General features: G+C 45.0%; 6 non-coding genes across 6 annotated transcripts; all 6 read right to left on the reverse strand.

The window, feature by feature from the left end:
* Nucleotides 1-23608: 23608 nt before the first annotated feature.
* Nucleotides 23609-23724, reverse strand: LOC146064961 (U5 spliceosomal RNA). Its single transcript, XR_014471881.1, has one exon. It is a non-coding gene; the product is annotated as a U5 spliceosomal RNA (small nuclear RNA).
* Nucleotides 23725-24002: 278 nt separating this feature from the next.
* Nucleotides 24003-24118, reverse strand: LOC146065883 (U5 spliceosomal RNA). The gene has a single exon (XR_014472691.1). It is a non-coding gene; the product is annotated as a U5 spliceosomal RNA (small nuclear RNA).
* Nucleotides 24119-24396: 278 nt separating this feature from the next.
* LOC146064962 (U5 spliceosomal RNA) lies at nt 24397-24512 on the reverse strand. The gene has a single exon (XR_014471882.1). It is a non-coding gene; the product is annotated as a U5 spliceosomal RNA (small nuclear RNA).
* A 278-nt stretch (nt 24513-24790) lies between these two features.
* On the reverse strand, nt 24791-24906 carry LOC146065881 (U5 spliceosomal RNA). The gene has a single exon (XR_014472689.1). It is a non-coding gene; the product is annotated as a U5 spliceosomal RNA (small nuclear RNA).
* Nucleotides 24907-25186: 280 nt separating this feature from the next.
* Nucleotides 25187-25302, reverse strand: LOC146066203 (U5 spliceosomal RNA). The gene has a single exon (XR_014472899.1). It is a non-coding gene; the product is annotated as a U5 spliceosomal RNA (small nuclear RNA).
* Nucleotides 25303-25580: 278 nt separating this feature from the next.
* On the reverse strand, nt 25581-25696 carry LOC146065841 (U5 spliceosomal RNA). Its single transcript, XR_014472650.1, has one exon. It is a non-coding gene; the product is annotated as a U5 spliceosomal RNA (small nuclear RNA).
* Nucleotides 25697-25836: the final 140 nt, after the last annotated feature.

Raw genomic sequence — 25836 nt, forward strand, 5'->3', positions numbered from 1 at the left:
CCGAAACTTGGTAGACAACATTTCAGCACCTTTTATGTGGTCACCTAAATTTACCACACCATATACCCCTTATACAAATCATGCAACACAATAGTAACCCCCTTATACTGTACTTGCCTCTTACACATTGTGCCACATGGAATGAGCCAAAATTCACACTATGGCACACAGATTAAGGCAAAATACACATTTTGCCACATGGATTGAGCCAAAATACACATTATTATACCAAACAGATTGAGCAATAAAGCACAATATGCTTCATAAATAGGGGCATTGCGCGCTGAAGGCGCGCATTAAAAATTTACACCATAATGCCCATTACATGTTAAGCCAAACACCATATTCTCCATTACGTATTATGCCAAACACCATAATGCCTATGAAAAATGATGCTACTTAAGTGTTGCTTACCAAAATGTTCATTGCCAGGGGTTCCATGCTTATTGCCACGTGGGATTACATGCTCATTGCCAAGGGGGAATACATGCTTGCGGTAACTGGGGGATAGCCGCCGCCGGGCAGAAATGACAGCCATTGACAGCTGGGCAGAGAGCAGGGGGCTGCCTGGCTGTATTCAGAGCACTGCTGCATGTCCCGGCTATTTGAAATAATACCCCATTCACACCAGAAAATGCAGGGATTTACCCGGGAATATGGCCCCAAGATCATGCAGGGACATTCCCGGACTGGACCGTTTTACACCAGCCTAGTCCCTGCATTTTTTTGTGTGAGGGGGAGAGAAAACAACCCCCGCCCCCCTTTAAACAACCAGCTACATCTTCGGAACCAACTGACCGATTTACATGTAGGCTTCAAATGATTTTGGTCCCGTGAAAATGGGACATTTGGTTCCAGAGAAATCTGTCCTCAAACAACATGAACAGCCATGAAATTACATTTTAGAAATGAAAAAAAATTGGTTAACCCGCAATATCTCTAGAACCAATGAACCCATATGGACCAGGTATCAGATTGAAGGCCCAGCGATTTGGGTTAGACTGAGATCAACCTCAAGCTTCTGTGATGCCGGAGGGGGAACTGGCAGCCGTTGGAACCGGGTGTAGGTCGGAATTAGCTGGTCCCATGTTATCCTATGGGGAAAACGTTCCAGGTTTGCCTGTCGGTATCTACGGTTCCCGGGGGGCTACCGACACGGGGCTGGGCTCGTTGGAAAGCTCTGGCCCTCAGCTAATGGGCCTATTTGGAGAATGGGCCTGGAGCTGTAGCTCCATCAGCCCCACTGTTAATCCGGCCCTGTGTTCATGGGTGGGACAGCAGGACAGCGGAACAGTGCCCCAAAACAGAACTGTCCCATGAAAATCGGGACAGATGGGAGGTATGGTGCAGATTTCACGCATACAGTTAGCTTTTATTATTAGAACCTAATTTACGTTTCTGTGCTCATGCAGTTATACATATGCATATAAAAATGCTGTGTAGTGTGAAATGCAGGAAAGTGAATCCAGGATAATAAAAAAAACATTAAAAAACAACATCAATTTCATGACATATAAAATAAAGGACTACAATATGGTGCTAGTAACCTATCTGTGCAATCCTTAATTATAATTGCTATTTACTTTCCTTGTGTCTTTAATGTTACTCATCATGATAAAATATTGCAGCTATTTATAGCAAAGATAGACAATGTTTGATTTACCTTTGTGAATAACACCCTCTACAGTATAAAGTAAAACCGTATATGTGAGAAAATTCAGCATTGCCATCACTCTCCAATAATATCTTTCACAAACAGACTTTCCAGAGACAATTTCAGTTCACAATAGGCTTTAATCAGTTAAGTGTTTAATCTAATAAAAGCATTCTTCAGAAAATGGAATTTGATTGTAACACCTTGTTTATGGCAACCATGTTGTCTATCAAGCTTTCCGTCAGCAGTTCCATTTAACATAGCATGATACTTTCTGAGCAGGAAGAAAGATTCCATGGTGAACATTCCATTGCTTGCTGCTTATTCTAGATAACAATGACAATAATGTAGCTCTGTTCTCTCTGGGACAGCAGCCAAGCACCACAGAAAATAATGCTGTTGTCGTTATCAAATATGAAACAATCACAGAGTAAACATAACTTAGACGTACCCCCAACATATTTGGCACCTCTAATAGGTATTGTTATAAGCTATTATATGCATTGACCTTAAGAAAGGCCTTGGTCTCATGCGGTTTGGCTTGTACAGCATACGATTAGGTTTTAACCCTTTAAAACATTGGATAAGAAATCCACTGGTTTGAAGGATAAAGTCAATTGTGCTTTACAAAGATAAGTGGTGATTCTAAACACACAATAAAGAAAAAGTCTATGAAAACTTTAATATCTTAACTGTTATACAGTGTGTCCAGTGTGTAAGAAAGAAGGTTACACAAATATATGGCCTTCAAATTAAACTATATGCATTTACAAATAATGACTTCTGTAATGCCTTTACCATGCACCCATCAAATGTGACACAGGTGGTGCTCAAACAGAATAAGAAGGCTGCCTTTAAAACAAATATCGGTACTTGTTTCCTAGCACGGCCACCACGATTTCTATCGTGGTGGTCGTGTCGGAAAAAATCGTGCCGGTCGCGTCGGGTGCATACCAAAACGCACACGACGCGACCGACGCGATGTACCCGATTTCTCCATAGGCTTCAATGTTAAAATAATTTAACATTGAAGCCTATGGAGAAATCGGGTACATCGTGTCCATAGGCTTCAATGTTAAATTATTTTAACATTGAAGCCTATGGAGAAATCGGGTCCATCGTGTCCATAGGCTTCAATGTTAAATTTTTTTAACATTGAAACTGAGTCCATTTAACATAGTAAAAAATGGTAAAAGGGCCAATATGGGCCATTTCTCATTGGGTATGGCCCCGTCATGTGTGTAAAAAATAATGGCCCCCCATTGTGGCCGCCACCCCCACGATTGACGCGAACCCGAAGCGTGGCGAGCGCAGCGAGCCCGCGAGGGGCGGCGGTGCGCGTCCTCCAACCTTTTCATCCCCCTACTAGTTGAGAATAGATTAGTGTGGCGAGCGCAGCGAGACACCGAGCCCGAAGCGTGGCGATCGCAGCGAGCCCCACGAGGGGACGCTGATACCTTCACAGATCCCTGCGTCCCCTCGCGGGCTTCACAGGTATCAGCGTCCCCTCGCGGGGCTCGCTGCGCTCGCCACGCTTTGGGCTCGGTGGCTCGCTGCGCTCGCCACACTAATCTATTCTCAACTCCACGCCAACGTGAATAGTAGGGGAATGAAAAGGTCAGAGGACGCGCACCGCCGCCCCTCGCGGGCTCGCTGCGCTCGCCACACTTCGGGTTCGCGTTAATCGTGGGGGTGGCGGCCACAATGGGGGGCCATTATTTTTTACACACATGACGGGGCCATAGCCAATGAGAAATGGCCCTTATTCTGCCTTTTCCCATTTTTTACTATGTTAAATGGACTCAGTTTCAATGTTAAAATAATTTAACATTGAAGCCTATGGACAAATCGGGTCCATCGCATAGGCTTCAATGTTAAATATTTTAACATTGAAGCCTATGGGGAAATCGTGGGCATCGCGTCGCATCGTGTGCCTTAAAGTTAAGGCACACGACAAATCGGGTCCATCGCATAGGCTTCAATGTTAAATATTTTAACATTGAAGCCTATGGGGAAATCGTGGGCATCGCGTCGCATCGTGTGCCTTAAAGTTAAGGCGTGTGCCCGCGATTGTGGCCGTGATAAGAAACAAGTACCCAAATATCTTGTGATTTATCAAATCAAGCTCACTAGTACTCCATATACATATACACAGTACAGTGCCCAATTGCCAATACACAGGGCCATGGAGGAAACACTGTCACTGCCCCATGGGATGACATGTGGCTTGCCAGATGCCTAAAACAGCAGCCTGCAGCCAGTATTGCTACTGCTGAGCTGCCAGTAGTGTCCAATGGATGCTCTAGCCAGGTGTTGCCCATCATGTGGAGATGCCCGATGCATTCTTAACTCGGCAGTGTTCTACTAAGCTGTTGGTCCAGCCCTCTATTTGTATTTGCTATTTAAAGAACATGAGCTACTGTACTTGCTTATGATTGTGCCCAGTGCTTGGATGGGCAGGGTAGGAGGGTGCCATCTGCCCTCCAGGCCAGTACATTTTATACCATTTGGGTCCGCACCAAATGCCTGTCAGCCTGTAGTGGGCTGCTGTGCTGTCATGTAATACTAGCCAGGCATGGCAGGCAGCAGAATCAGCCTTGTCCTCGCCATCCTCCCCCGTAAGCCAGTGAAGCTCCACCTCCCATAACAGGCAGGCTGACCAGGCTTGGCCGCTCCTCTCGTGTCTGTACAGGTGGGGTTTCACACTATGGCAAAAACAAAAAAACTGAAGAATTAGCGCTTGTGGTGTTCTTATAAATGAAACTCAGTTCATGTGAAGATAATCACAAAGAGTAAATGTCACCAAATGTAGGTATCCAAGCATAAATGGGATTATTGCTAGTAGGGTCCTCAAATAGTCAGGTCCTCAATGGTGGTATATAATATGAAATGACACAATAAAAGAAAAACGCTGCTGAGGAAGGACCTGTTGGGTCCGAAATGCATTTGGCGTGTCTCACTGTATAATCGCTGCAAACGGACTTGGCTGTGGCTATTCTTGGGTTTCAACTTCTCCCAGTATCCGGACCTGGTGTGAGTTCTGTGCCCCTGAACCATCTGTTGGATCGCAGTCTTGCCTTGAGCGACTTTTATCTACATGCTTATATGAAGCATTTAAATTGTAAGTGCACATCTTTATTAAATTTATTTGTTTAAGAAGGTTTGCACTATTTTTCTTTTATTGTGTCATTTCATATTATATACCACCATTGAGGACCTGACTATTTGAGGACCCTACTAGCAATAATCCCATTTATGCTTGGATACCTACATCTGGTGACATTTACTCTTTGTGATTATCTTCACATGAACTGAGTTTCATTTATAAGAACACCACAAGCGCTAATTCTTCAGTTTTTTTGTTTTTGCCATATGTCTCTATTGGCTGATTATTGGATGTCACCCTAAACTGTGGATAAGCTGCATGTGTGTTTTGCGCACCTTTTCACAAATCATTTTTTATTGTACGGGGTTTCACACTAACCAAGCCGTTCAATCCAGGAACGGAGGGACGGTGGTTGTCAGGGGGCAGAAGGATTGGATCACCCAGTATTTTATGGCCTCCCCCATAAAAACATTGGGCGTTCTAATGAGAATGCAGGTGTGGCAATGTCTGCTCATGGTGGGTGGCCCCTGGAAAGGGGGGAGGTGCTTGGCCAGGTATTTGCCTTTTCACTTGGCTGCAATTACACACAGCCTAGCGAACAGGCCAAAATAAAGTCCAGTAAGTGATCACTAGTGGCCCGCTCAGTTTAAACTGTGCCTGGTTTCCTTACAGCTACTGGCTCCTTCTCCTCTCTGGGCCATGCAGGAAGAGAGTTTTGCAGTGTACAGAGACTAAAGAGCGCTGCATCCAACTCTGATATATCACATTCCAAAGGAATATCCCTCAACCACACAAACAGCTCAAACATGTGAACAGTTCATGGCCTCATGATGTGTGTAGCCTCATGATCTCTAAATAAATATGTTTTGTGTGTGTGTGTATGTGGTGATGATGATGATGATCATCATTGCGCATCGTTGCGCATGTGCAACGCAGTGTCTTCGCACTCGTTCTCAGCAATACCATCTAAAAATGTCCACCGAACACCCTTGGGAAATATGGGCGTAATATATGGGGTGATTCTGGTTGGTTTGCAAAAGCAGACTCCTTTAATGGATAAAACCATGTGTACTGCAGGTGGGGCAGATGTAACATGTGCAGAGAAAGAGTTACATTTGGGTTGAGTGTGTTCAAATTGAAATGTAAATTGCAGTATACTGTAAAAATAAAGCAGCCAGTATTTACTCTGCACAGAAACAAAATAACTCACCCAAATATAACTCTATTTGCACATGTTACATCAGCCCTGCCTGCAGTGCACATGGGGCCTTATTTTGGTTGAGGAGGACCGTTCCGAATTCTTTCGGACGGCGACTTTTAGCTAACTGCGCATGCGTAAGCAATGCAATGCGCATGTGCAACGCAGTGTCTTCGCACTCGTTCTCAGCAATACCGTCTAAAAATGTCCACCGAACACCCTTGGGAAATATGGGCGTAATATGGGCGTCATGTGGGCGTGTATAAGGGCGCGGTTTCAAAGTGAGTGAAACTGGGTGTAAATCTGGGTGTAGACATGGGAGTGTACGAACAGTGGTAGGCGTGCATTCGGACCGGACACCAAGCGCAAGCGAACCAACATGGCAGAAATCTTCGGTGAAAACAAGCAGCTTTCACTTCTCGGAGGGCAATGGTTCATGCGCTAGGTATTCGGATCACCCAATTAGTATGCCCACACCTTAAATACTCGAAGCTGAGCACAATACAATCCAGTCCTCTGGTCATTAGTGATTAATTTAACACTTTCCACAGGTTCAATTGGAACCACTAAGACAGGTAAAGGTGCAACAATGAACTAATAAAACGTAACATGATGTAAGGGTTAATCTCAATAGGAAGTAATGTGTTTAAGTGTCAATTAGGAAGTAATTGATTACAATTAAAAATAATATATATGTTAGGAGGTACCATAATTGGATAAGTGTTTAATATGGGTGAAGCATGATTTCCGAATAGATTTGTGAGGTGGGCGCAAAAATGCCAACTCGGTGCGTACGGTCAGCTTCCCATCCGTTCGGACGCAGTAGGACCGTGCTGAATCTTTGATTTCCGACCACACCCGGACGTGTGGATGCAGTCCGAAGACACTCCCTCTTCTTTGAAAGTCCGTCCGACCGGATGCGGACGAAATGTAGGTGTGTGTTCTTCGAAGGTCCGACGTCCATTGCGTTCGGTCATTTACGAACTAACGCGCATCCAAAAGAGTGAACTTGAATAAGGGCCATGGTTTTGTCCATTAAAGAATCACCCTCAATTTCCACTGTGTTGACATAGCCCACAGACAGGAGGTTAGGCCTGCCTACCAGCCAATCATGAGACATCGGGAATTCTCCGCTCATGATTGGATGGTGGGCAGTCTTAACCCCTGGTTGGCGGGCAGACCCCACAGATGTAAACACAGTGGAAATTGTGTGTACAGCATGTGGATGGGGCTGCAGAAGCACAGAAGACGGCTGGTGAGTATGACTTCTTTCCACAGGAACACAAATGGATTCAACAGAACAAGGGGACCGGTCCTCCGTGACAAGATAGTGTAGGTGAGTATAGTATGAGTGGGCTATGTGTGTAATAAAGTTGTATTGTTCTGCTGTGTATGTGTTTTTTTATTTGGCTATTGTTCCTGCTGTGGAACTAAGTGTCCCAGCATGCCCATTAATGGGGCATATACTGAGTCCTGTAGTTCTCCAAGTCCCAGTATGTGGACTAGGCTTGCTGGGACTCATAATCCGCAGCAGAAGCCAATAATTCATCATTCTTTATTTTTACACACTGGCTATAAGCCCAGTGCCCATCGCACAGGGGTGCCATGGACAGCTCCAAGCTTCAGCCCGGGCAGGGTTAATCCTGGAGAGGGGGACCCCTTTTTTGGGGTGTCCCCACTACCCCAGAGTCCCTACCTGGGCTTACCGGTCAAGGGGTATAATGCTTCAACCGCGGGACATTATATAATAAGCGTCCCCTGGCTGTAGCATTAACCTGCTGGTTGGTTGGGCCTGGTGCTGGTTCTCAAAATACAGGGGACCCCTACTCATTTTGTCCCCCGTATTTTAGGAACCAGAACTGATCCTTGAGCCTGGTGCTGGTTATAAAAAAATCTGGGGATCCCCTATATCATTTCACCTGTGATTTTTTAAGACCTGTACCAGCTCTTTGAGCCTGGGGCTGATTATGGCTGTGTGGGAGTGGGATTCCCATGCCATTTGTATTTAGGGGTTGTATATATGGCCGCCAAATTCGTATACGACTCCATATGACATAAAAAATGATGAATCTCAAAAATACGGCACCTTTATAAATCATGCTCCGGAATACGAATGTGTAAATAAAATACTCCACTGATAACATCGTATTCAGTGGTATTCAGAATATGACACAAGCAAATTCGTATTCTAAATATATTTTACCCATTTTGAATGTTATTTGAAAAGCAGATTTGCAGTCACACAAAACGTAAGAATCTTGTATATCTTTTGCACCAGATACAATTTTTTAAAAACAATTTCCGTTGTAGAAAGGGGGAAAATACGATATTTTATACCCAAAATGCTCAGCAGTGATTTTCTTGTTACAGGTATAGAAAAAGTGAGAGCAAATAATAATTCTACTGAATAACAAAAGCTAATGCTCAACAAGCATTGAAAAATTATTTCTAGAACTTGGCTAACATAATGTACACATGAAACATTACGTTTCTTGTAAACTAAATCATCGCCATAATATTTTAAAATGATTGATGTTGCTCATAATGGCAAACTGATGGGCTAAGTAGAAATAGTACATATGAGATGTGTGGAAAATACAGCAACTGACAAAAACAGTTAAACCGGTTAATTTTTATGTTTGTACTGTAAGACATCAGTGGTGAAGGTGTTAAAAATGAATGAAAATATGATGTTGAATTTAATATTGTAGTCTTCTTGGAATGTGGATTAAAAAATAATATTGCAAGTGTTGTCATAGCAACAGTGTTTTGTTCACACCAGTGGGCTATTGTCTGCAAGGTAATAGCTGCTCACTAACATCTCCTAATCAATCAACATGCTGGGACCTGCTTTGAATATTGGGAATATTACAATAGCAGGTAGTATTGTACTTGCCGAACAAAGTTTATCATAATTAGCACACATAAACCATGTAAACATATAGTAAGCTTTATACTTTTATATTTACTTGTTGCTTCATATAAAAAATATAGTTAAATAATTGAAAGTTACCATATATAAAAGTCATATATAAAAAGTGATACAATGGAGAGTAATACACCACCAGCCAATCAGGTCCTAACTGATGTTATAGTCTGGGTTTAAAAAAAAAATGACATGAAGAAGCTGATTGGCTGGTTGTTTATCATTCTTCACTTTATCACTTTTTGAAGCTTGATACATCTGCCGCTATATGGTCATTAGGTCAACACACCTACGGTCAACATGCATTGGGTTGACCACTGAAGGTCGACGTGGCCTTAGGTCGACAATGGAAAAGGTCGAAATGGGCTTAGGTCGACAGCATCATTAAGTCAACACAAGTATTAGGTTGACATTGGGGAAGGTCAAAATATCAACATAGGTTTTTCATGTTTTTTGAGCCAACATGTGTCTACAGGCGGTATGCCGTGCCCTACCATCCACTAGGGCATGGTGGGAGAATAAAATAGTGTGCCGAGTGTAGCAAGGCACTGTGGCTGAAGCATGGTGAGCGTGGAGAGCCATGCGAGGGGACACTGCACCAATACAGTGTCCATGTCTACTGTGTCGGCATTCAGGGAAAAAAATGTGAAAAACCCATGTAAAACTTTTGAGTCTTGACCTTCCCCATGTTGACCTAAAGCTTATGTCGGCCTAATGACCCTGTCAACCTAAGCCCATGTCAACATTTCAGGTGTCTCAGTCCATGTCGACCTTCAGTTGTCGACCTTCCTCTGGTCGACCCAATGACCCATACCCATTTGGCCCTGTGTAACTTATCAATACGTCACTTTAGTGCCCTTCCTCCACAAGTTGGGAGAATATAACACATATGCTGGATGACATGCAAAGACTTTCAACCATAATAAACAAAAGGCACAGGGGAAATTTGCTAAGATTGCCGACTATGGGCGATCCGCAGTACGAACAGGTACAACCGCAATCGGCCGTAATTGGCACAAAAATACAAATGGAAAATACAACAGATTTACTAAGTTTATCAAACAAAACAAAAATAAGTAAGCGATGTCTGGTGCAGGAATTAACAATGAATACTTCTCCTTTGTCTTCAGAGAAGGTTTATGTTCTTAATTCCTCATACATGTTACAATGTTCTCAAAAGAAGGGGATTTCAAATATGATCTGTGACGTCACATGTAGGGGTTTGTAGTATTAACCCCTTTAGGTGATGGTCTATCCGAGGAGACAGACTTTACTCTCCGATAATGTATATAATAAAAGTGGTATTCAGCAAACGTGCTTACATATTGCTTACTCAGAAAGAAGTGCATTAAAGCCAATAAAGGTATCTTTGGTGAAGGGATACTCTAAATGTAAACCATGTGGATCGGAGCTTCTTACAGTGAAAAACATGTGCTCACACTGGCTTACATGAAGCAAACAGCATGTAATATATCTGGGTTTCTTTAGGTCCTTATGTTTGATTACACACATATGGGGTTACTCTGGTTCACTCACAAAGGCACAATCACTCTCTAATGGACAAAACCATGGGCACTGCAGGTGGGGCTGATGTAACATGTACAGAGAGAGTGTTAGATTTGGGTGTTTTATTGTTTCTGTGCAGGGTAAATACTGCTTTATTTTTACACTGCAATATAGATATCAGTTTGAAGTACAAACCCCACCCAAATCTCTCTGCACAAGTTTCATCTGATACATGTCTCTGGTTTCCTCAGAAGATAGGAAGTCTGGTTTCCAAAATACGGTGGACAAAAGGAGTAGGAAACCATCACTGGGCTCAAACAGCCAGCAGTGTCGTGTCACAACCGAGGGACACTTTTTACATAAGCTCCCCTGGCCAAAAAATTATTACCCTTGCTGGTCAGCCCAGTCCAGGTCCCAAGGACTATGGGGATTCCCCAATAAAGCCCCACTTCCAGAGGAACCTCGGCCTGGGCTGAAGCTCAGGGCTGTCCCTGCCACCCTTGGGCTATAGGTGGTGGGTTGATTGGGTTGAAAAGTGTAAAATTAAGAACAAAAGTATTCAGTTGTTTTATGAAACTACAAGTCCCAGCAAGTCTCCCCCACATGCAGCGACTTGGAGAACCACAAGTCCCAGCATGTGGGGCATTAATGGCCAGGCGGTTTTTGTAGTTCCAAAACATAACCAATACCTAAGTAAAACACACAAACACACAAATAAAGTATAAGTTTAATACATAGTACATTCACACATACAGTACATACTTACCTATAGGGTCCCCAGTAGGCCTATCTTCCTCTCCAGTAGTAATCCATAGGGGTACCTGTGAAAATAAATTATACTCATCACCCCCTCCTGTGGAGATTGCGTCCTCTTCATCCCTTGTAGCCGATTGTAAAAAAAATAAACTGAGTAGCCTGTTTCCACCAAACTGAGGAGCTACAAGTGTGTTTACACTTGCAACTCCTCCCTGGGAATGAGGGATTCCCCAGTGACTTAATTCACTGGGTCCTCTATCAGCAAATCAGGAGCGGGCTCTAGGGGGAGCTCCGAGCCTGATTGGCTCTGCACGGCTCCATAGGAGCCATTGTTGTGAATTTAAACTGGGTTCTATGGAGCCACACAGAGCTCCCCCGGAGCCCGCACCTGATTGGCTGAGGGAGTACCTGGTGAATGACATCAACGGGGAATCCCTCATTCTCTGGGATCCCATTTTGTATGAGTAATTAATTTTGTACAAGTGTGTTTTAAGATAAATAAATTGGTTGTGAACGTACTATACCATCATATCTTTTATATCTTTTCATATAATTTACAACTGGTGACCCACCAAGGGTAAAGATAAATATCAAAGGGAAGTATGGTTCATATTCCCATGTTTCCATACTACTTTCTCTTTAAATTCCTTTCAAATAGTTAAAACCCTTTGCGCACAATCCCTTCTTACACCCCTTTTTTTTCCACTAAAATCTGTTGCCTATTCTAGAGGTATAGCCTCGAGAAGAGAAGTGCAGCATTGGTAGGCCATTCAACATCAGCGCCAGTTAGAAGAACAAGGCCCTTTTACCTACCCCTATGTTTCTCTTATTGTTTGTGATAGTCAGATTCAGGGGTGCCCCATATTATGAAGCTCCTAGGCAGCTGCCTAAAGCTGCTTAATGATACGGCCCTGCATGGGGGCTGTCACTGACATTGAGCATACACACCGGACAATATTTTAATTTTACAATTCCGAATTGTGGGAATGTGGAAAATTGTTATGAATATCATCTAGTATGTACCCAGCTTTTCTGTCATCACAAGCACTATCAACCAATGTAATAAAAATAATATTTTTGCAAATCATAACTGCATCCACACAACAAATTATATTTGAAAGGGTGCAACTTAGATACAAGGGGCACATGTACTAGGATGCAATTTCCTTATGCATCTGATTTTGTTGGGTCTAAAATGGCAAAATGTGTGGTTTTCCGATAATTGCACATGTAATAGGGTGCTATTTGCTGTGAAAATCATCTGAGTTGCAGTGACTAATACAATCACACTTCATTAATCGCATCCAGATGCTTTCACATTGAAAACATACAAAATTGCAAATGTATTTGGGTGCAAATTTTAAAATCACTCACCTTACATGACTAAAATAATGCCCAAAAATAGACCTGCTTCTGACAGTGAGATCTGTGCATGCTTCTCTCAGGAAAAGTGTATAAAGGTAAACCTAAAAAACAACATAAGGTCCCCCCTGCCATGAGCATAACCAGCACTGGGCTCTTTGAGCTGGTCCTGGTTCCGGATATATGGGGGGACAAAGATTAGGATTTCCCCGTATTTCTAAAACCAGCACCGGGCTCATGGACTGGTCCTGGTTCCAAAAATCCAGGGAACAAAAGGTGTAGGGGTTCCTCATATTTTGGATCCAGCACCAGGCTCTAACAGCCAGCAGATTAATGCCACAGCCAGAGGAGACTTTTTATACATGCCCCACCGTTCAAAGCATCACCCTTGGGTTCAAAGTTGAAATGTAACCCTTTGAGGGCCAACATCTCTGTCAGAGATGCGCAAAATATCTGCTAAAAAGGGCCAACATCTCTGTGAGAGATGTGCAAAATATGTGTCAAAGGGCCAGATGTATCAAGCTTCAAAAGTGATAACATGGAGAGTGATAAACAGCCAGCCAATCAGCTCTTACCTTTAATTTTTCAAACCCAGCCTGTGACATGGCAGGTAGGAGCTGATTGGCTGGCTGTTTATCACTCTTCATTTTATCACTTTTGAAGCTTAGTACATCTGGCTCAAAATCTCTGTGAGAGATTTGCAAAAAAAAAAAAAAATTGCATCCTATTACATGTGCCCCTTATCTTTTTAAATGGGGATAAACTGAGTTGCATTATTTATTTATTATACCGAGCATTGATATTTCCTTCTATTACTTTAATAACAAACCACAAAAAGTCCAAAGCACAATAAGTTGTTTTTCATAATATAAATAGAGACTTACCAAAACACAACTTTCATATCTATGGTAACATTATTATTATTATTTTTTTCTATGTACATTTGCAGTCTAATGTAGCTAAAAAGAATCTATGCCGCTGTGTTCAGCTTTGTTGTGTTCACAATAGAAAACTGTAAAACAGAGCTACACGTGTGATACTGTATGCATGGTTGGGACAAGCATCTGCTTTTTCTTCATTGCAATCAATACATTTGTTATTTTTAAACTCAATATTGATCGAAGGTCCCAGGAACATTGGAAAACCATTATAAAGTGTACCATGGATTTTCTGGCTGGTTTCTTGTATTAAGAATTAAACAAGCCTTATAAAGCAAATGTTCAGTAAAATATTGATGGACCGGAAGTAAATAGGTCCAGAGCTAAAATTTGCATCATAAGCTTAGAAAAAAAAGTATTTTCTCAGTTCTCCACAGACAACAGAGAACTATACTGCTTGCAATCAATGTAAAAAAATAAGGAAAGAGAACATGTCAGCATGGACGCTCTAATCTGAGCTGGGGCAGATTTAGTGGAGAGGCGGCCCTTAGGCACAACAATAAAGGCTGCCCATCTGCCTAATTGTATTATTTTTATTGATTACTTATAAGTCCTCATTTGATAAAAGCCAATGGCTTAATGGATAAATAAATAAATAAAGAAGCCACTAATTGTGTCATTTTTATTTTTTATTATGCATACATATTTACTAAGTAGGACAGTTTACAGTGGCAGTATATGCATGTCCTAGCCATTTACACTCTATTCAAGATGGAATATGGTACAGTCAGTGGTGTAGCTAGGTGCCACAGCGCCCGGAGCAAGGGCATTTTTTTATTTATTTGAACATTTTGAGGTTACAACAGTTGAATCTGCCACAAGGCAGGCAGTGTCATGAGGTCAATACATGTAGTCGGCAATATACGTAGAACAATCATATAGAAATAAAGACAAAACAAGAACAGTAAGTAACCTTGTATCATAGCTGAGGGGGGGGGGGGAACAAAACGCAAAAGTAAATGGGGGGAAGAGAGGGGGGTTGGGGGGGGGTGAAGGTGGTAGGGCAGTGGGTGAACACTTGTAGAGAGTCGGCTCATAATATTTTGCAGGTGGTGACTGTGGGAATACCTTGAGAAGGGCTACAGAGAGGTCTCCTGCGGGACTTTTTAGTATATCGTTAGAGAAGGGAGGTGCCCTAGGTATGCAAGGGGGGATATTAGGCGTGGGGGCGCATGCTTGGGGAACTAAGATGAGTGTGTGGGCTAACCGCTACATTGTGAGTGCAATTGGAGGGCGAAGAGCTACTGAGAGCCAGGGGTGCCAAATGCGGTCAAATTTCTGAGGGCAGTCGTGTAAGTAGTAGGATATTTTTTCCATGTTGGCGATAAAGTTGATTTGGTTGTGGAGAGCATTCATAGAGGGTGAGGCTGGGGACTTCCAATTCTTAGCTATTAAAGATTTAGCTGCTACTAAAATGTGGGAGAGGAGTTTACTCATATTGGGGTCTAAAGTATAGTTTGTACGAGGTCTCCTTTATGCGAGTGGAAATTGAGCTCTTGGCGATGCTTTCCCTAATTTCCTCCCAGCTTGTTTGGTCAGGGGGGGTCCTAGGTCACGTTCCCATTCTACTTCATGGCGAGGGGAAGAGGGAGCGAGTGAGTCTATCAAGAGTGAGTATACTTGTGAGATTATGCCTCGTTGCAGGGGGTTCTCCAGGCATACCCGTTCCAATGTGGTGTAAGGTTGCAGGGTAGTGGTGCATATGTGTGAATTGACGAAGTGGCGAATTTGGAAATATTCAAAAAAATAGGGGGTTAGAGAGGGGAATTTATTTTTAATACCGTCAAGAGAGGCTAGCTGCCCCTCAATCAGTAGGTCTGCGGTGTATTTGATACCTGCACTCTTCCAGGACTTAAAATTGTTGGGGGAGCATCCCAAGGGGAAGTTAGGATTATCCCATATAGAGGTAAGAGGAGAGGAATTAGAGGTGAAGCTAAATTTAGAGTTAGAGTGTTTCCATAAGGTTATATGGAATTTGAGAGAGGGGAAAGCAACAAGAGTACTGAGTTTGGATGTATTGGGCTTATTAGGCATAGGCCAAATCGAGGAAAGGGAACTGATCCCCAGTGCTGAGTATTCGAGATATATCCATGCCAGGCTGCCCTTTGGCACGAAAGACGCCACCACTTGTCCTAGCTGGCTGGCTAAGTAGTAACATCTAACATCCGGTAGGCCTCTGCCCCCTTTTGCCCTGGGGAGTCTAAGGGTGCTAAGAGCTAGTCTGGGCGGTTTGTCGTTCCAGATAAATTTGGTGATGGAGGACTGGACCGTGCGTAATACTCTGTCAGGGACTTTTACTGGGAGGGTTTGGAAAAGGTATAGCAGCTGGGGAAGCACTGACATTTTGACCGCTATTATTCTTCCCAGCCATGAGATAATAAGTGATTTCCAAGTGTAGAGGTCTTTGGTGAGTTTGTCTATAAGTCGGGGGAAGTTTTCGGCGTAAAGAGAGTTGTAACTGGAGGTAATGTAGATGCCTAGATATTTAATTTTACGGGGTTGCCATTTAAAGTGGAAAGTGGAGGCGAGGGAGGCTTTGAGGTCGTGAGGAATGTGGAGAGATAAGGCTTCGGATTTGGTGTAGTTGATTTTGTATCCAGATAAATGACCATATTCCTCTATGAGCTCAAATAATGCAGGTAGGGATGTTTGGGGTTGAGTGATTGTTAATAAGACGTCGTCCGCAAACAGCGAGAGTTTTGGTTCGAGCGACCCTACTCTTACCCCTCTGATGTCGGGCGAGTTTCTAATCCTAGAGGCCAGGGACTCGATCACCAGTGCAAAAACAAGAGGGGATAGGGGGCAACCCTGGCGAGTACCATTAGATAAAGAGAATGGATTAGAAAGAATACCATTTGTCATAACTCTTGCTGTTGGGGAGGAATATAGGGCTGAGATTGCTAATAAGAATTCATCTTTTATGCCGAAGGCTTGCAGGGATTTAAATAGAAAAGACCATGAGATGCGGTCGAATGCCTTTTCGGCGTCAAGAGCTAATATCAGAGACGGGGTTTTTCTATGGTTCAGGATTTGTATGATGTCTATTGTGCGCCTGGTATTATCCCTTGCTTGTCTACCCGGGATAAACCCGACTTGGTCGTAGTGTATCAGGGAAGCCAAGTCTGTGTTAAGGCGATTGGCCAGAATTTTAGCATGGATTTTAATATCTATATTAAGGAGAGAAATAGGTCTATAACTTGAACAATCGTGTGGGTCCTTTCCTTCTTTGTGAATTAAGATTATTCTGGCTTCAAGCATTGATGGGGGGAAGTGGGAACCGTGTAGGGCTGCGTTAAGTAATGGTTTGAGGTGGGGCAGGAGTATGTGGGAGAACTTTTTGTAGTAGGCGGCCAAAAAGCCATCTGGTCCTGGGGCCTTCGATACTTTAAAAGATTTCAGGGCGTGCATGATTTCATCCTCCGAGATATCTCGGCATAGCTGCGTGGATAGGTGGTCTGGGAGGGATGGGAGGTTGGCTTTTCTTAGAAAGTCTTCAATTGCGGTGTCTGGTGGGGTGCTGGTTGGGCTATTGCTGTGGATATTGTAGAGATTGGAATAGTATTTTTCAAATTCGTTGCTAATTGAGTCTGCGGAGTACGATAGGACTCCAGCCCTATTTCTGATAGCTAGTATGTTGTTACGCGAATTTTTGGCTTTGAGTCTAGATGCTAGGATCTTATCTGCCTTATCTCCTTTCTCATAATATAATTGGTTCAGCTTTTGGAGAGCTTTCGCTGTGCGCTCCGACATGAAGGTGGACACCTCCTGTTTCGCTTCAGCTAGTTGTTCTGCTAGGTGAGGTGTTGGGGTGAGTTTGTGTTGTATTTCTAGATAGTGGAGTTTAGTCGTAAGTGTGTTCAGTTGTTGTTCTAGTGTCTTTTTGTGTCTGGAGGCGATGTTGATGAGGTGGCCTCGTATAACCGCTTTGTGTGCTTCCCAGAGAATTTGCGGGGTTGTTTCCGGGGAGGAGTTGAGTTGGAAGTATTCTTCTAGGCGGTCCTTAATTTGATTAACATACGTGGGATTGTGTAGGAGCGAGTCATTCAGACGCCAGGGTGTGGAAGGGGGGCGGGTGGCAATTGTGACTAGGTCAGCTGAGATCGGGTTATGGTCTGACCAGATCATGGGGTGTATATCTGCTGCTATAATGCTAGACGAGAGGGTTTTGCTAAGGAGAATCATGTCAATTCTCGAGTAAGTATTGTGAGCTGGTGAGAAGTAAGTGTAGTCCCTGGCAGAGGGGTCTATGAGCCTGAATGAGTCATACAGTAGGTGTTTCTTAAGAAGTGATAGTAGGGACCTTGAACCAGGCGTGGGAGAGCTCGGTGAGGGGGAAGAAGTTGAGGAGCGATCTAGTTTAACATCCAACACCTCGTTGAAGTCGCCCGCCATTATGACGGAGCCTTTGGCATAATTGTCTAAGAGAGAATTGATTTTATTGAAGAAACGGGCCTGGTGTTGGTTTGGGGCATATATGTTGACCAGGGTACACAGGGTTTGGTTTAGTTTCCCGACCAATATGAGCCATCTACCTTCCTTATCAGCATAAATGTTTTCTAGTGCAAACGTGAGGTGGGAGGCGAAGAGGATGGATATCCCTCTTTTTTTTTTGGTTGGCATCGCATGCATGAAATGTGAGGGGAAATAGTTTAGACTTCAGGTCGGGGTGGGAGGGATTTTTAAAGTGGGTTTCCTGGAGGAACACCAGGTCACTTTTAGTGTTCTTGAGTGTTAGGAACAACTTAGTTCTCTTAGTGGGGCTGTTCAGGCCCTTGACGTTGTGGGAGTAGATTCTAAGGGCCATTGTGTGGGTTAAATGAGATATCCGGGCATATCGGGCATAAGTTAATTACATGACACAGGTTGAGTCCCAGGGAGGAGGTTATGGTTCTACAGCTTGCTTTTCTAGGTAATAGAGTTAAAACAATTCTACCCTTCGGGGGAAGGAGTGGAGGGTGGGATTCAAAAAAAAAGTTGGCAACAGCCATGGGAGTACAGGGAGGTGGAAGACCAGGAGGGGCTAGTTCCGGTCTGAGGTGCCGGCCAGAGGGAAAAAAGAAGAGGTCGGGGTGCGACCTGGGCCGGTCTGGGGCTGGAGGCCCCAAGGGGGGGTCGTGGCCTGGGGTTACCCAGGGCATGGTACTGGTTGGGTCTTGGTGAGGCCAGGATAGGTCCGGAGTCTAACACAAATGTAGTTAGTACAAGCATAACAGGAGTACATTTCAACAAAACTAAACTAAGGGGTATGACTAACAGATTAACCGCAGTATCAACATTGAACATTAATAGCTATGTTGACCTGACTATCATCGTTACAAATCAGATAATGTTATTATATTAGTTAAGCAACTTGAGGCAATGTGCTAACTAAAGTTCAGGTGTGAATAAAACTAGTAGATAAACTGACTTTATAGACATGTGCAGCAGTCCAAAAAAGTTCACTAATGTGAACGTAGGTAAATAAGTCGAGCTACATCACCATCAAACGTCGATTCAAGGAGGGTGGTCAGGCGGCACTGCGTTCCTGGCGGAGGGGACTTGGGACCAGTCACGGTTTAAAAATCTTCTGGGGGTGTTGACGTTTGCTGAGGTTGGGGTGGCTTGTGCTATTGGAGTTGCTGCACTTGTGGAGGAAGGTATGGAGAGGCCCATCGCAGATAGAATTTTCTAGGCTTCTTCCGTAGTTCTTGCTGGAGTGAACTTGTTTTGATGCCATATGAGAATGCGGAATGGGAAGCCCCATCTGTATCTAATGTTCTTCTCGCTGAGGAGGGATGTGATGGGTTTAAACTCCCTGCGTTTGGCTAGGGTTGCCGGGGCGATATCTTGAAAGATTTGTAGGTTGTGGCCTTGAAATGTCACTTTTGATAGTTTTCTCGATTCTCTGACAATGTCCTCTTTTGCCTGAAAGTAGTGACATCGGAGGATGACGTCACGAGGTTGGGAAGGGTCTAATGATTTGGGGCGGAGTGCCCTATGGGCTCTGTCAAGGAGCAGGTGATCCTCTGGGGTTGTTGGCGAAAGGTGGGAGAAGAGTTTCTTAAGGTAGTCGTCAAGAGTAGAAGCATCTATTTCCTCAGGGATGCCTCTTATCCGTAAGTTGTTACGTCTTGCCCTGTTCTCTTGGTCTTCTTGACGGTCTTGGAGGTCACGCATCTCACTTTTGAGATTTTGTAGGTCAGAGGATAGGTCGTTCTGAAATGTGACAATATCGTCTACTTTAGATTCCAGTTGGTTTGTTCTGTTGCCAAGGTCATTGATATCTGCCTTAAGAGTGTTGACTGCTTCCCTAACTTCGGATTGGACAGCTTGGACTGACCGTCTTGTCTCTTGAATCTCTCGGAGTAGGGAGCGGAGGTCACCTCTCGTCAGCGGGGAGTTGTCAGATTCGTCTGAATCGGAGTTGTCCTGGGTTGAGCTTAAGGGGTTTTTTTGTGGTTTCTCCGCAGAGAAAGCAAATCTGCTGAGAGTCTGGGAGGGTTCCGGGTTGTCATGTTTGCGGTGACCTTTAGGCATGATGAGGAGGTTGCGGCTGGCTGGATGGGGGATGGAAGAACTAAGCTGCGGCCAAAGCTACTGTTTATAGGTAGAGCACTCCTGATGACTTCTGGATAGCGGAGGTGAGACTCCGGACCTAGAGCAAGTTTAGGCAGGCATTTATGCTGTATTGGTTAGACAGGTAACAATCCGGGGCGGGTGCCCAGATGAGAGCTAAGTGCATAAGTTGCACCCAGTGTTTCTACACGGGTGCCCAGATGAGAGCTAAGCGCATAAGTTGCACCCAGTGTTTCTACACCATTTAGTAAGAGCTTGTAGATGGGGCTTTTCCCTTTCAGTATGCTAGATATAGGATCTTAGGGGGTCCACAGGTGGGGATAAAGAGCAGGAGCTTTCAAGGAGAGAGAGGGTGCGTGGGGTGAAAGGCCTCTGATCAGGGTGTCCACAAGGGGGGACGGGGGGCAGGAGTTTGGATCTTGGAATTCACAGGGGGAGGTGGTGTGCAGGGTGAGGGGTGAGAGGCACCCGACCAGGGAATTTCTGTAGCTGGTCCTGTGTTTCCTCTTGCAGCACAGGTGGTACGCGCTGGGGGAAGGGGGTCTGTTTGGGGGCAACCTCCTGTAGTGTGGGTCAAGTTTTTAGAACTAGGGGTATGGGCGCTCCACAGGGAGTATTAGACCAAGTCCTTATAACAGCGATCACTGTGAGGCCCACGTTGTGTCAGGTAAGCTGCCTGTGCACCTGTGAGGCTTTAGGTGGGTGCCGGTATTATAGGCCTTCCCCCTCACTCCCCTCCGGAACGGTACCTGGTGGAGATGTTAGGCGAAAGGTGCTTGGATTCCCGTTCAAGTGTTGGGCTGTGAAGTTGTGAGGATCCGCCGGCAGCGCTACTGCCGGACCTCGTGCTGCTGTGCCCTGGGCGGCCCGCTCCAGAAATTGAGGCCGCGGCTCCCGGTATACGTGTAGGCCGCAATTCACAGGTGGCCCCGGCCAGTTGCCCCGACTCTGCTGCCCCACGATTTCGGTGCCGCTTGGGACCGGAGGGCACGGGGAGGCTGCGGGGGATGTTGTTTCGTCGGTATGAGGAGGCATGGCGAGGCCGCGGCTGCGGATCCCGGAAGGCGTGTAGGCCGCGAGCTGTGAGCTGGCACCACTGACACCGCCGGCTGCTCCGTCTCCCAAGTCTGTCACCTGCTGGAGCCTCTACCCGACGGTGACTGGGCAGGGTAGGAGGAGAGGTGGTTTTCAGCCACGAAATAGTTTTTAGAAGGGCATAAAGGCTCAGGGCACCGGGAGCTAATCTGAGTAGCGTCCTTCTCCTTTGGCTGCCAGGCCACGCCCCCCTCCCCCCCAATTTGTAGTAGGTGAGGCTCCTACCACACCGTGATGCCCATTGCACATTTTAGCAAACTTTGTAATACCAATTACACATAAAGCCACATGCCGTAATGCCAATTACACATAAAGCCACACATGATGCCCATTACATACTATATAACAAACCGTAATGCCCATTGCATACTATATAACAAACCATAATGCCCATTACATACTATATAACAAACCATAATGCCCATTACATACTATATAACAAACCATAATGCCCATTGCATACTATATAACACACCGTGATGCCCATCACATACTATATAACAAACCGTAATGCCCATTACATACTATATAACACACCGTGATGCCCATTACATACTATATAACAAACCGTAGTGCCCATTACATACTATATAACACACCGTGATGCCCATTACATACTATATAACACACCGTGATGCCCATTACATACTATATAACAAAACGTAATGCCCATTACATACTATATAACACACCGTGATGCCCATTACATACTATATAATACACCGTGATGCCCATTACATACTATATAACACACCATGGATCCGATATGATATCCCGGCGGTCGGGATCCCGGCGGTCGGAATCCCGACACTGGAATCCCGACCGCCGAAATCCCGACAAGGGGGGGACATGGATCGCCCCCCCTTGCGGGCTCGCTGCGCTCGCCACGCAGCGGGCCCGGTGCCTCGCTACGCTCGGCACGCTATTATATTCTCCCTCTATGGGTGTCGTGGACACCCACGGAGGGAGAAAGTTTCGGGATTTCGGCGGTCGGGATTCCAGTGTCGGGATTCCGACCGCCGGGATCCCGACCGCCGGGAAATTAACCGCATCCCCACACCATAATGCCCATTACATACTATATATCACACCGTAATGCCCATTACATACTATATATCACACTGTAATGACAAATACACATTTGACACATAAGTGCCACTTACCTACATGCTTGATACCAGGGGCTTCATGCTCCATGCCAAGGGGGACTGAAATTGCTTGTTGCCAAGGGGGACAGAACTGTGCAGCAGCCCAATCCCCACCGCTATTTTCAATTCAATGCACCGCCAGCTCCCCTGTGGTGGATCAAGACTTTTCTTCTAGGGGGGCAGTTTACTGTTTCATCTTGACCCTCCCCCGCCAGTCCCGACCCCTCCCCTTCCCATTTTTAAAGGAATTTAATGTGCTTATGCAAAACCACACATTAAATGTACACTCAGTAGGACATTTTATTTAAAAAAAAAGTTAAAGCAGACAGAAGGGATCTGAGTTCAGTCACCAACAAGCAGCCAACGGCCATACAGTGTTTGCATTGGTAGCTCCTGTGCCCCAAGTGCCTCCCGGCTGCATGTAGCAGCAGCCCCCGCCGCCCCCCAGCCCAGGCCTCAGAGAAGGTTGCTGGGCTCCTGGAGGAGACAGCTGGGACAGTCGCCAGGAACAGGGAGGAATGAGGCTGTCCACAGCTGCGGCTACAACCAATGGATAAGTGACAGCTCTGGCAGGGCAGGCGTTCACTGAGCACTTGCGCTTCAGAAAGCTCCCCACCCCTCCACTCCCCCGGCTCTCACTCAGAGGCAGCCTGGGTTCAACTTACTCTGTGTCCCTCAGGCTCCGGGGTTCTGACAGTGGCCCCTGTGCTCCGTGCACACAGGATTGGGAGCCGACCGATCCCGGACATGGGGGGAGGAGAGCATGGGTCCATAGGGGGGGGGGGGTGGGGGGGCGACCACACCATTCCCCCCCTCTGTATCGGTCCCGGGGAGACGTGCTGCTATTTTCAACTCACGTCTCCCACTGGACCGCTAGCCAATAGGCACTCGCAGTCCAGCAGCCACCAGTTGATTGGCTGCTGGACCACAAGCGCCTATTGGCTAGTGGTCCAGCGGGAGACGTGAATTGAAAATAGCAGCACGTCTCCTGGACACTGCGGGGAGCTGGGAGTGGGCAGAGGAGCAGGCAAGTTGGCGGCTCCGGCGCCCTGTTATCTTCTTGCGTCTGGAGCTCGTGCTCCGCCGGCACTGCCCTTGCTACGCCGTCTGAGTGCCGTGCTGGCAGGCCTCACTCAGCTCAATGAGAGCACCCAACTTGAAATAAAAAAGAGCAGATTGTTCACCAGGCTTCCCCTTGCTGTAGGAATCTTTGGCACTCCTTACCAATTGCTTCATATTTTGGAAATAATTAACACGGTCAAGAATTTACTGCATGGGAAGAAACAGACATATGCTGTCCTCGCTATGCAAATGAGCTCACTTTCTAGAAAGCACCCTCATTCTGTCTTTAAACTGAGAAAAGAAACCCCATTAAGCTGGGGCACACAAAAATTGAGACAAAACTCAGTTTTGCTCCTCTCCACGGAAATCTTTAGTAAAAGGCGAAAGATTTGTGCGTTCTGAAGAGAAACCAGAGCATGACCAAGATTTCACCTGTCGTCTGAGTGCTGTGCTGGCAGGCCTCACTCAGCTCAATGAGAGCACCCAACTTGAAATAAAACAGAGCAGATTGGTCACCAGGCTTCCCCTTGCTGTAGGAATCTTTGGCACTCCTTACCAATTGCTTCATATTTTGGAAATAATTAACACGGTCAAGAATTTACTGCATGGGAAGAAACAGACATATGCTGTCCTCGCTATGCAAATGAGCTCACTTTCTAGAAAGCACCCTCATTCTGTCTTTAAACTGAGAAAAGAAACCCCATTAAGCTGGGGCACACAAAAATTGAGACAAAACTCAGTTTTGCTCCTCTCCAAGGAAATCTTTAGTAAAAGGCGAAAGATTTGTGCGTTCTGAAGAGAAACCAGAGCATGACCAAGATTTCACCTGTCGTCTGAGTGCCGTGCTGGCAGGCCTCACTCAGCTCAATGAGAGCACCCAACTTGAAATAAAACAGAGCAGATTGGTCACCAGGCTTCCCCTTGCTGTAGGAATCTTTGGCACTCCTTACCAATTGCTTCATATTTTGGAAATAATTAACACGGTCAAGAATTTACTGCATGGGAAGAAACAGACATATGCTGTCCTCGCTATGCAAATGAGCTCACTTTCTAGAAAGCACCCTCATTCTGTCTTTAAACTGAGAAAAGAAACCCCATTAAGCTGGGGCACACAAAAATTGAGACAAAACTCAGTTTTGCTCCTCTCCACGGAAATCTTTAGTAAAAGGCGAAAGATTTGTGCGTTCTGAAGAGAAACCAGAGCATGACCAAGATTTCACCTGTCGTCTGAGTGCCGTGCTGGCAGGCCTCACTCAGCTCAATGAGAGCACCCAACTTGAAATAAAAAAGAGCAGATTGTTCACCAGGCTTCCCCTTGCTGTAGGAATCTTTGGCACTCCTTACCAATTGCTTCATATTTTGGAAATAATTAACACGGTCAAGAATTTACTGCATGGGAAGAAACAGACATATGCTGTCCTCGCTATGCAAATGAGCTCACTTTCTAGAAAGCACCCTCATTCTGTCTTTAAACTGAGAAAAGAAACCCCATTAAGCTGGGGCACACAAAAATTGAGACAAAACTCAGTTTTGCTCCTCTCCACGGAAATCTTTAGTAAAAGGTGAAAGATTTGTGCGTTCTGAAGAGAAACCAGAGCATGACCAAGATTTCACCTGTCGTCTGAGTGCCGTGCTGGCAAGCCTCACTCAGCTCAATGAGAGCACCCAACTTGAAATAAAAAAAAGAGCAGATTGTTCACCAGGCTTCCCCTTGCTGTAGGAATCTTTGGCACTCCTTACCAATTGCTTCATATTTTGGAAATAATTAACACGGTCAAGAATTTACTGCATGGGAAGAAACGGACATATGCTGTCCTCGCTATGCAAATGAGATCACTTTCTAGAAAGCACCCTCATTCTGTCTTTAAACTGAGAAAAGAAACCCCATTAAGCTGGGGCACACAAAAATTGAGTCAAAACTCAGTTTTGCTCCTCTCCACGGAAATCTTTAGTAAAAGGCAAAAGATTTGTGCGTTCTGAAGAGAAACCAGAGCATGACCAAGATTTCACCTGTCGTCTGAGTGCCGTGCTGGCAGGCCTCACTCAGCTCAATGAGAGCACCCAACTTGAAATAAAAAAGAGCAGATTGTTCACCAGGCTTCCCCTTGCTGTAGGAATCTTTGGCACTCCTTACCAATTGCTTCATATTTTGGAAATAATTAACACGGTCAAGAATTTACTGCATGGGAAGAAACAGACATATGCTGTCCTCGCTATGCAAATGAGCTCACTTTCTAGAAAGCACCCTCATTCTGTCTTTAAACTGAGAAAAGAAACCCCATTAAGCTGGGGCACACAAAAATTGAGACAAAACTCAGTTTTGCTCCTGTCCACGGAAATCTTTAGTAAAAGGCGAAAGATTTGTGCGTTCTGAAGAGAAACCAGAGCATGACCAAGATTTCACCTGTTGTCTGAGTGCCGTGCTGGCAGGCCTCACTCAGCTCAATGAGAGCACCCAACTTGAAATAAAAAAGAGCAGATTGTTCACCAGGCTTCTCCTTGCTGTAGGAATCTTTGGCACTCCTTACCA

The sequence above is a fragment of the Crinia signifera genome, chromosome 3, assembly GCF_055691185.1.
Source record: "Crinia signifera chromosome 3, ASM5569118v1, whole genome shotgun sequence".
Lineage (NCBI taxonomy): Eukaryota > Metazoa > Chordata > Amphibia > Anura > Myobatrachidae > Crinia > Crinia signifera.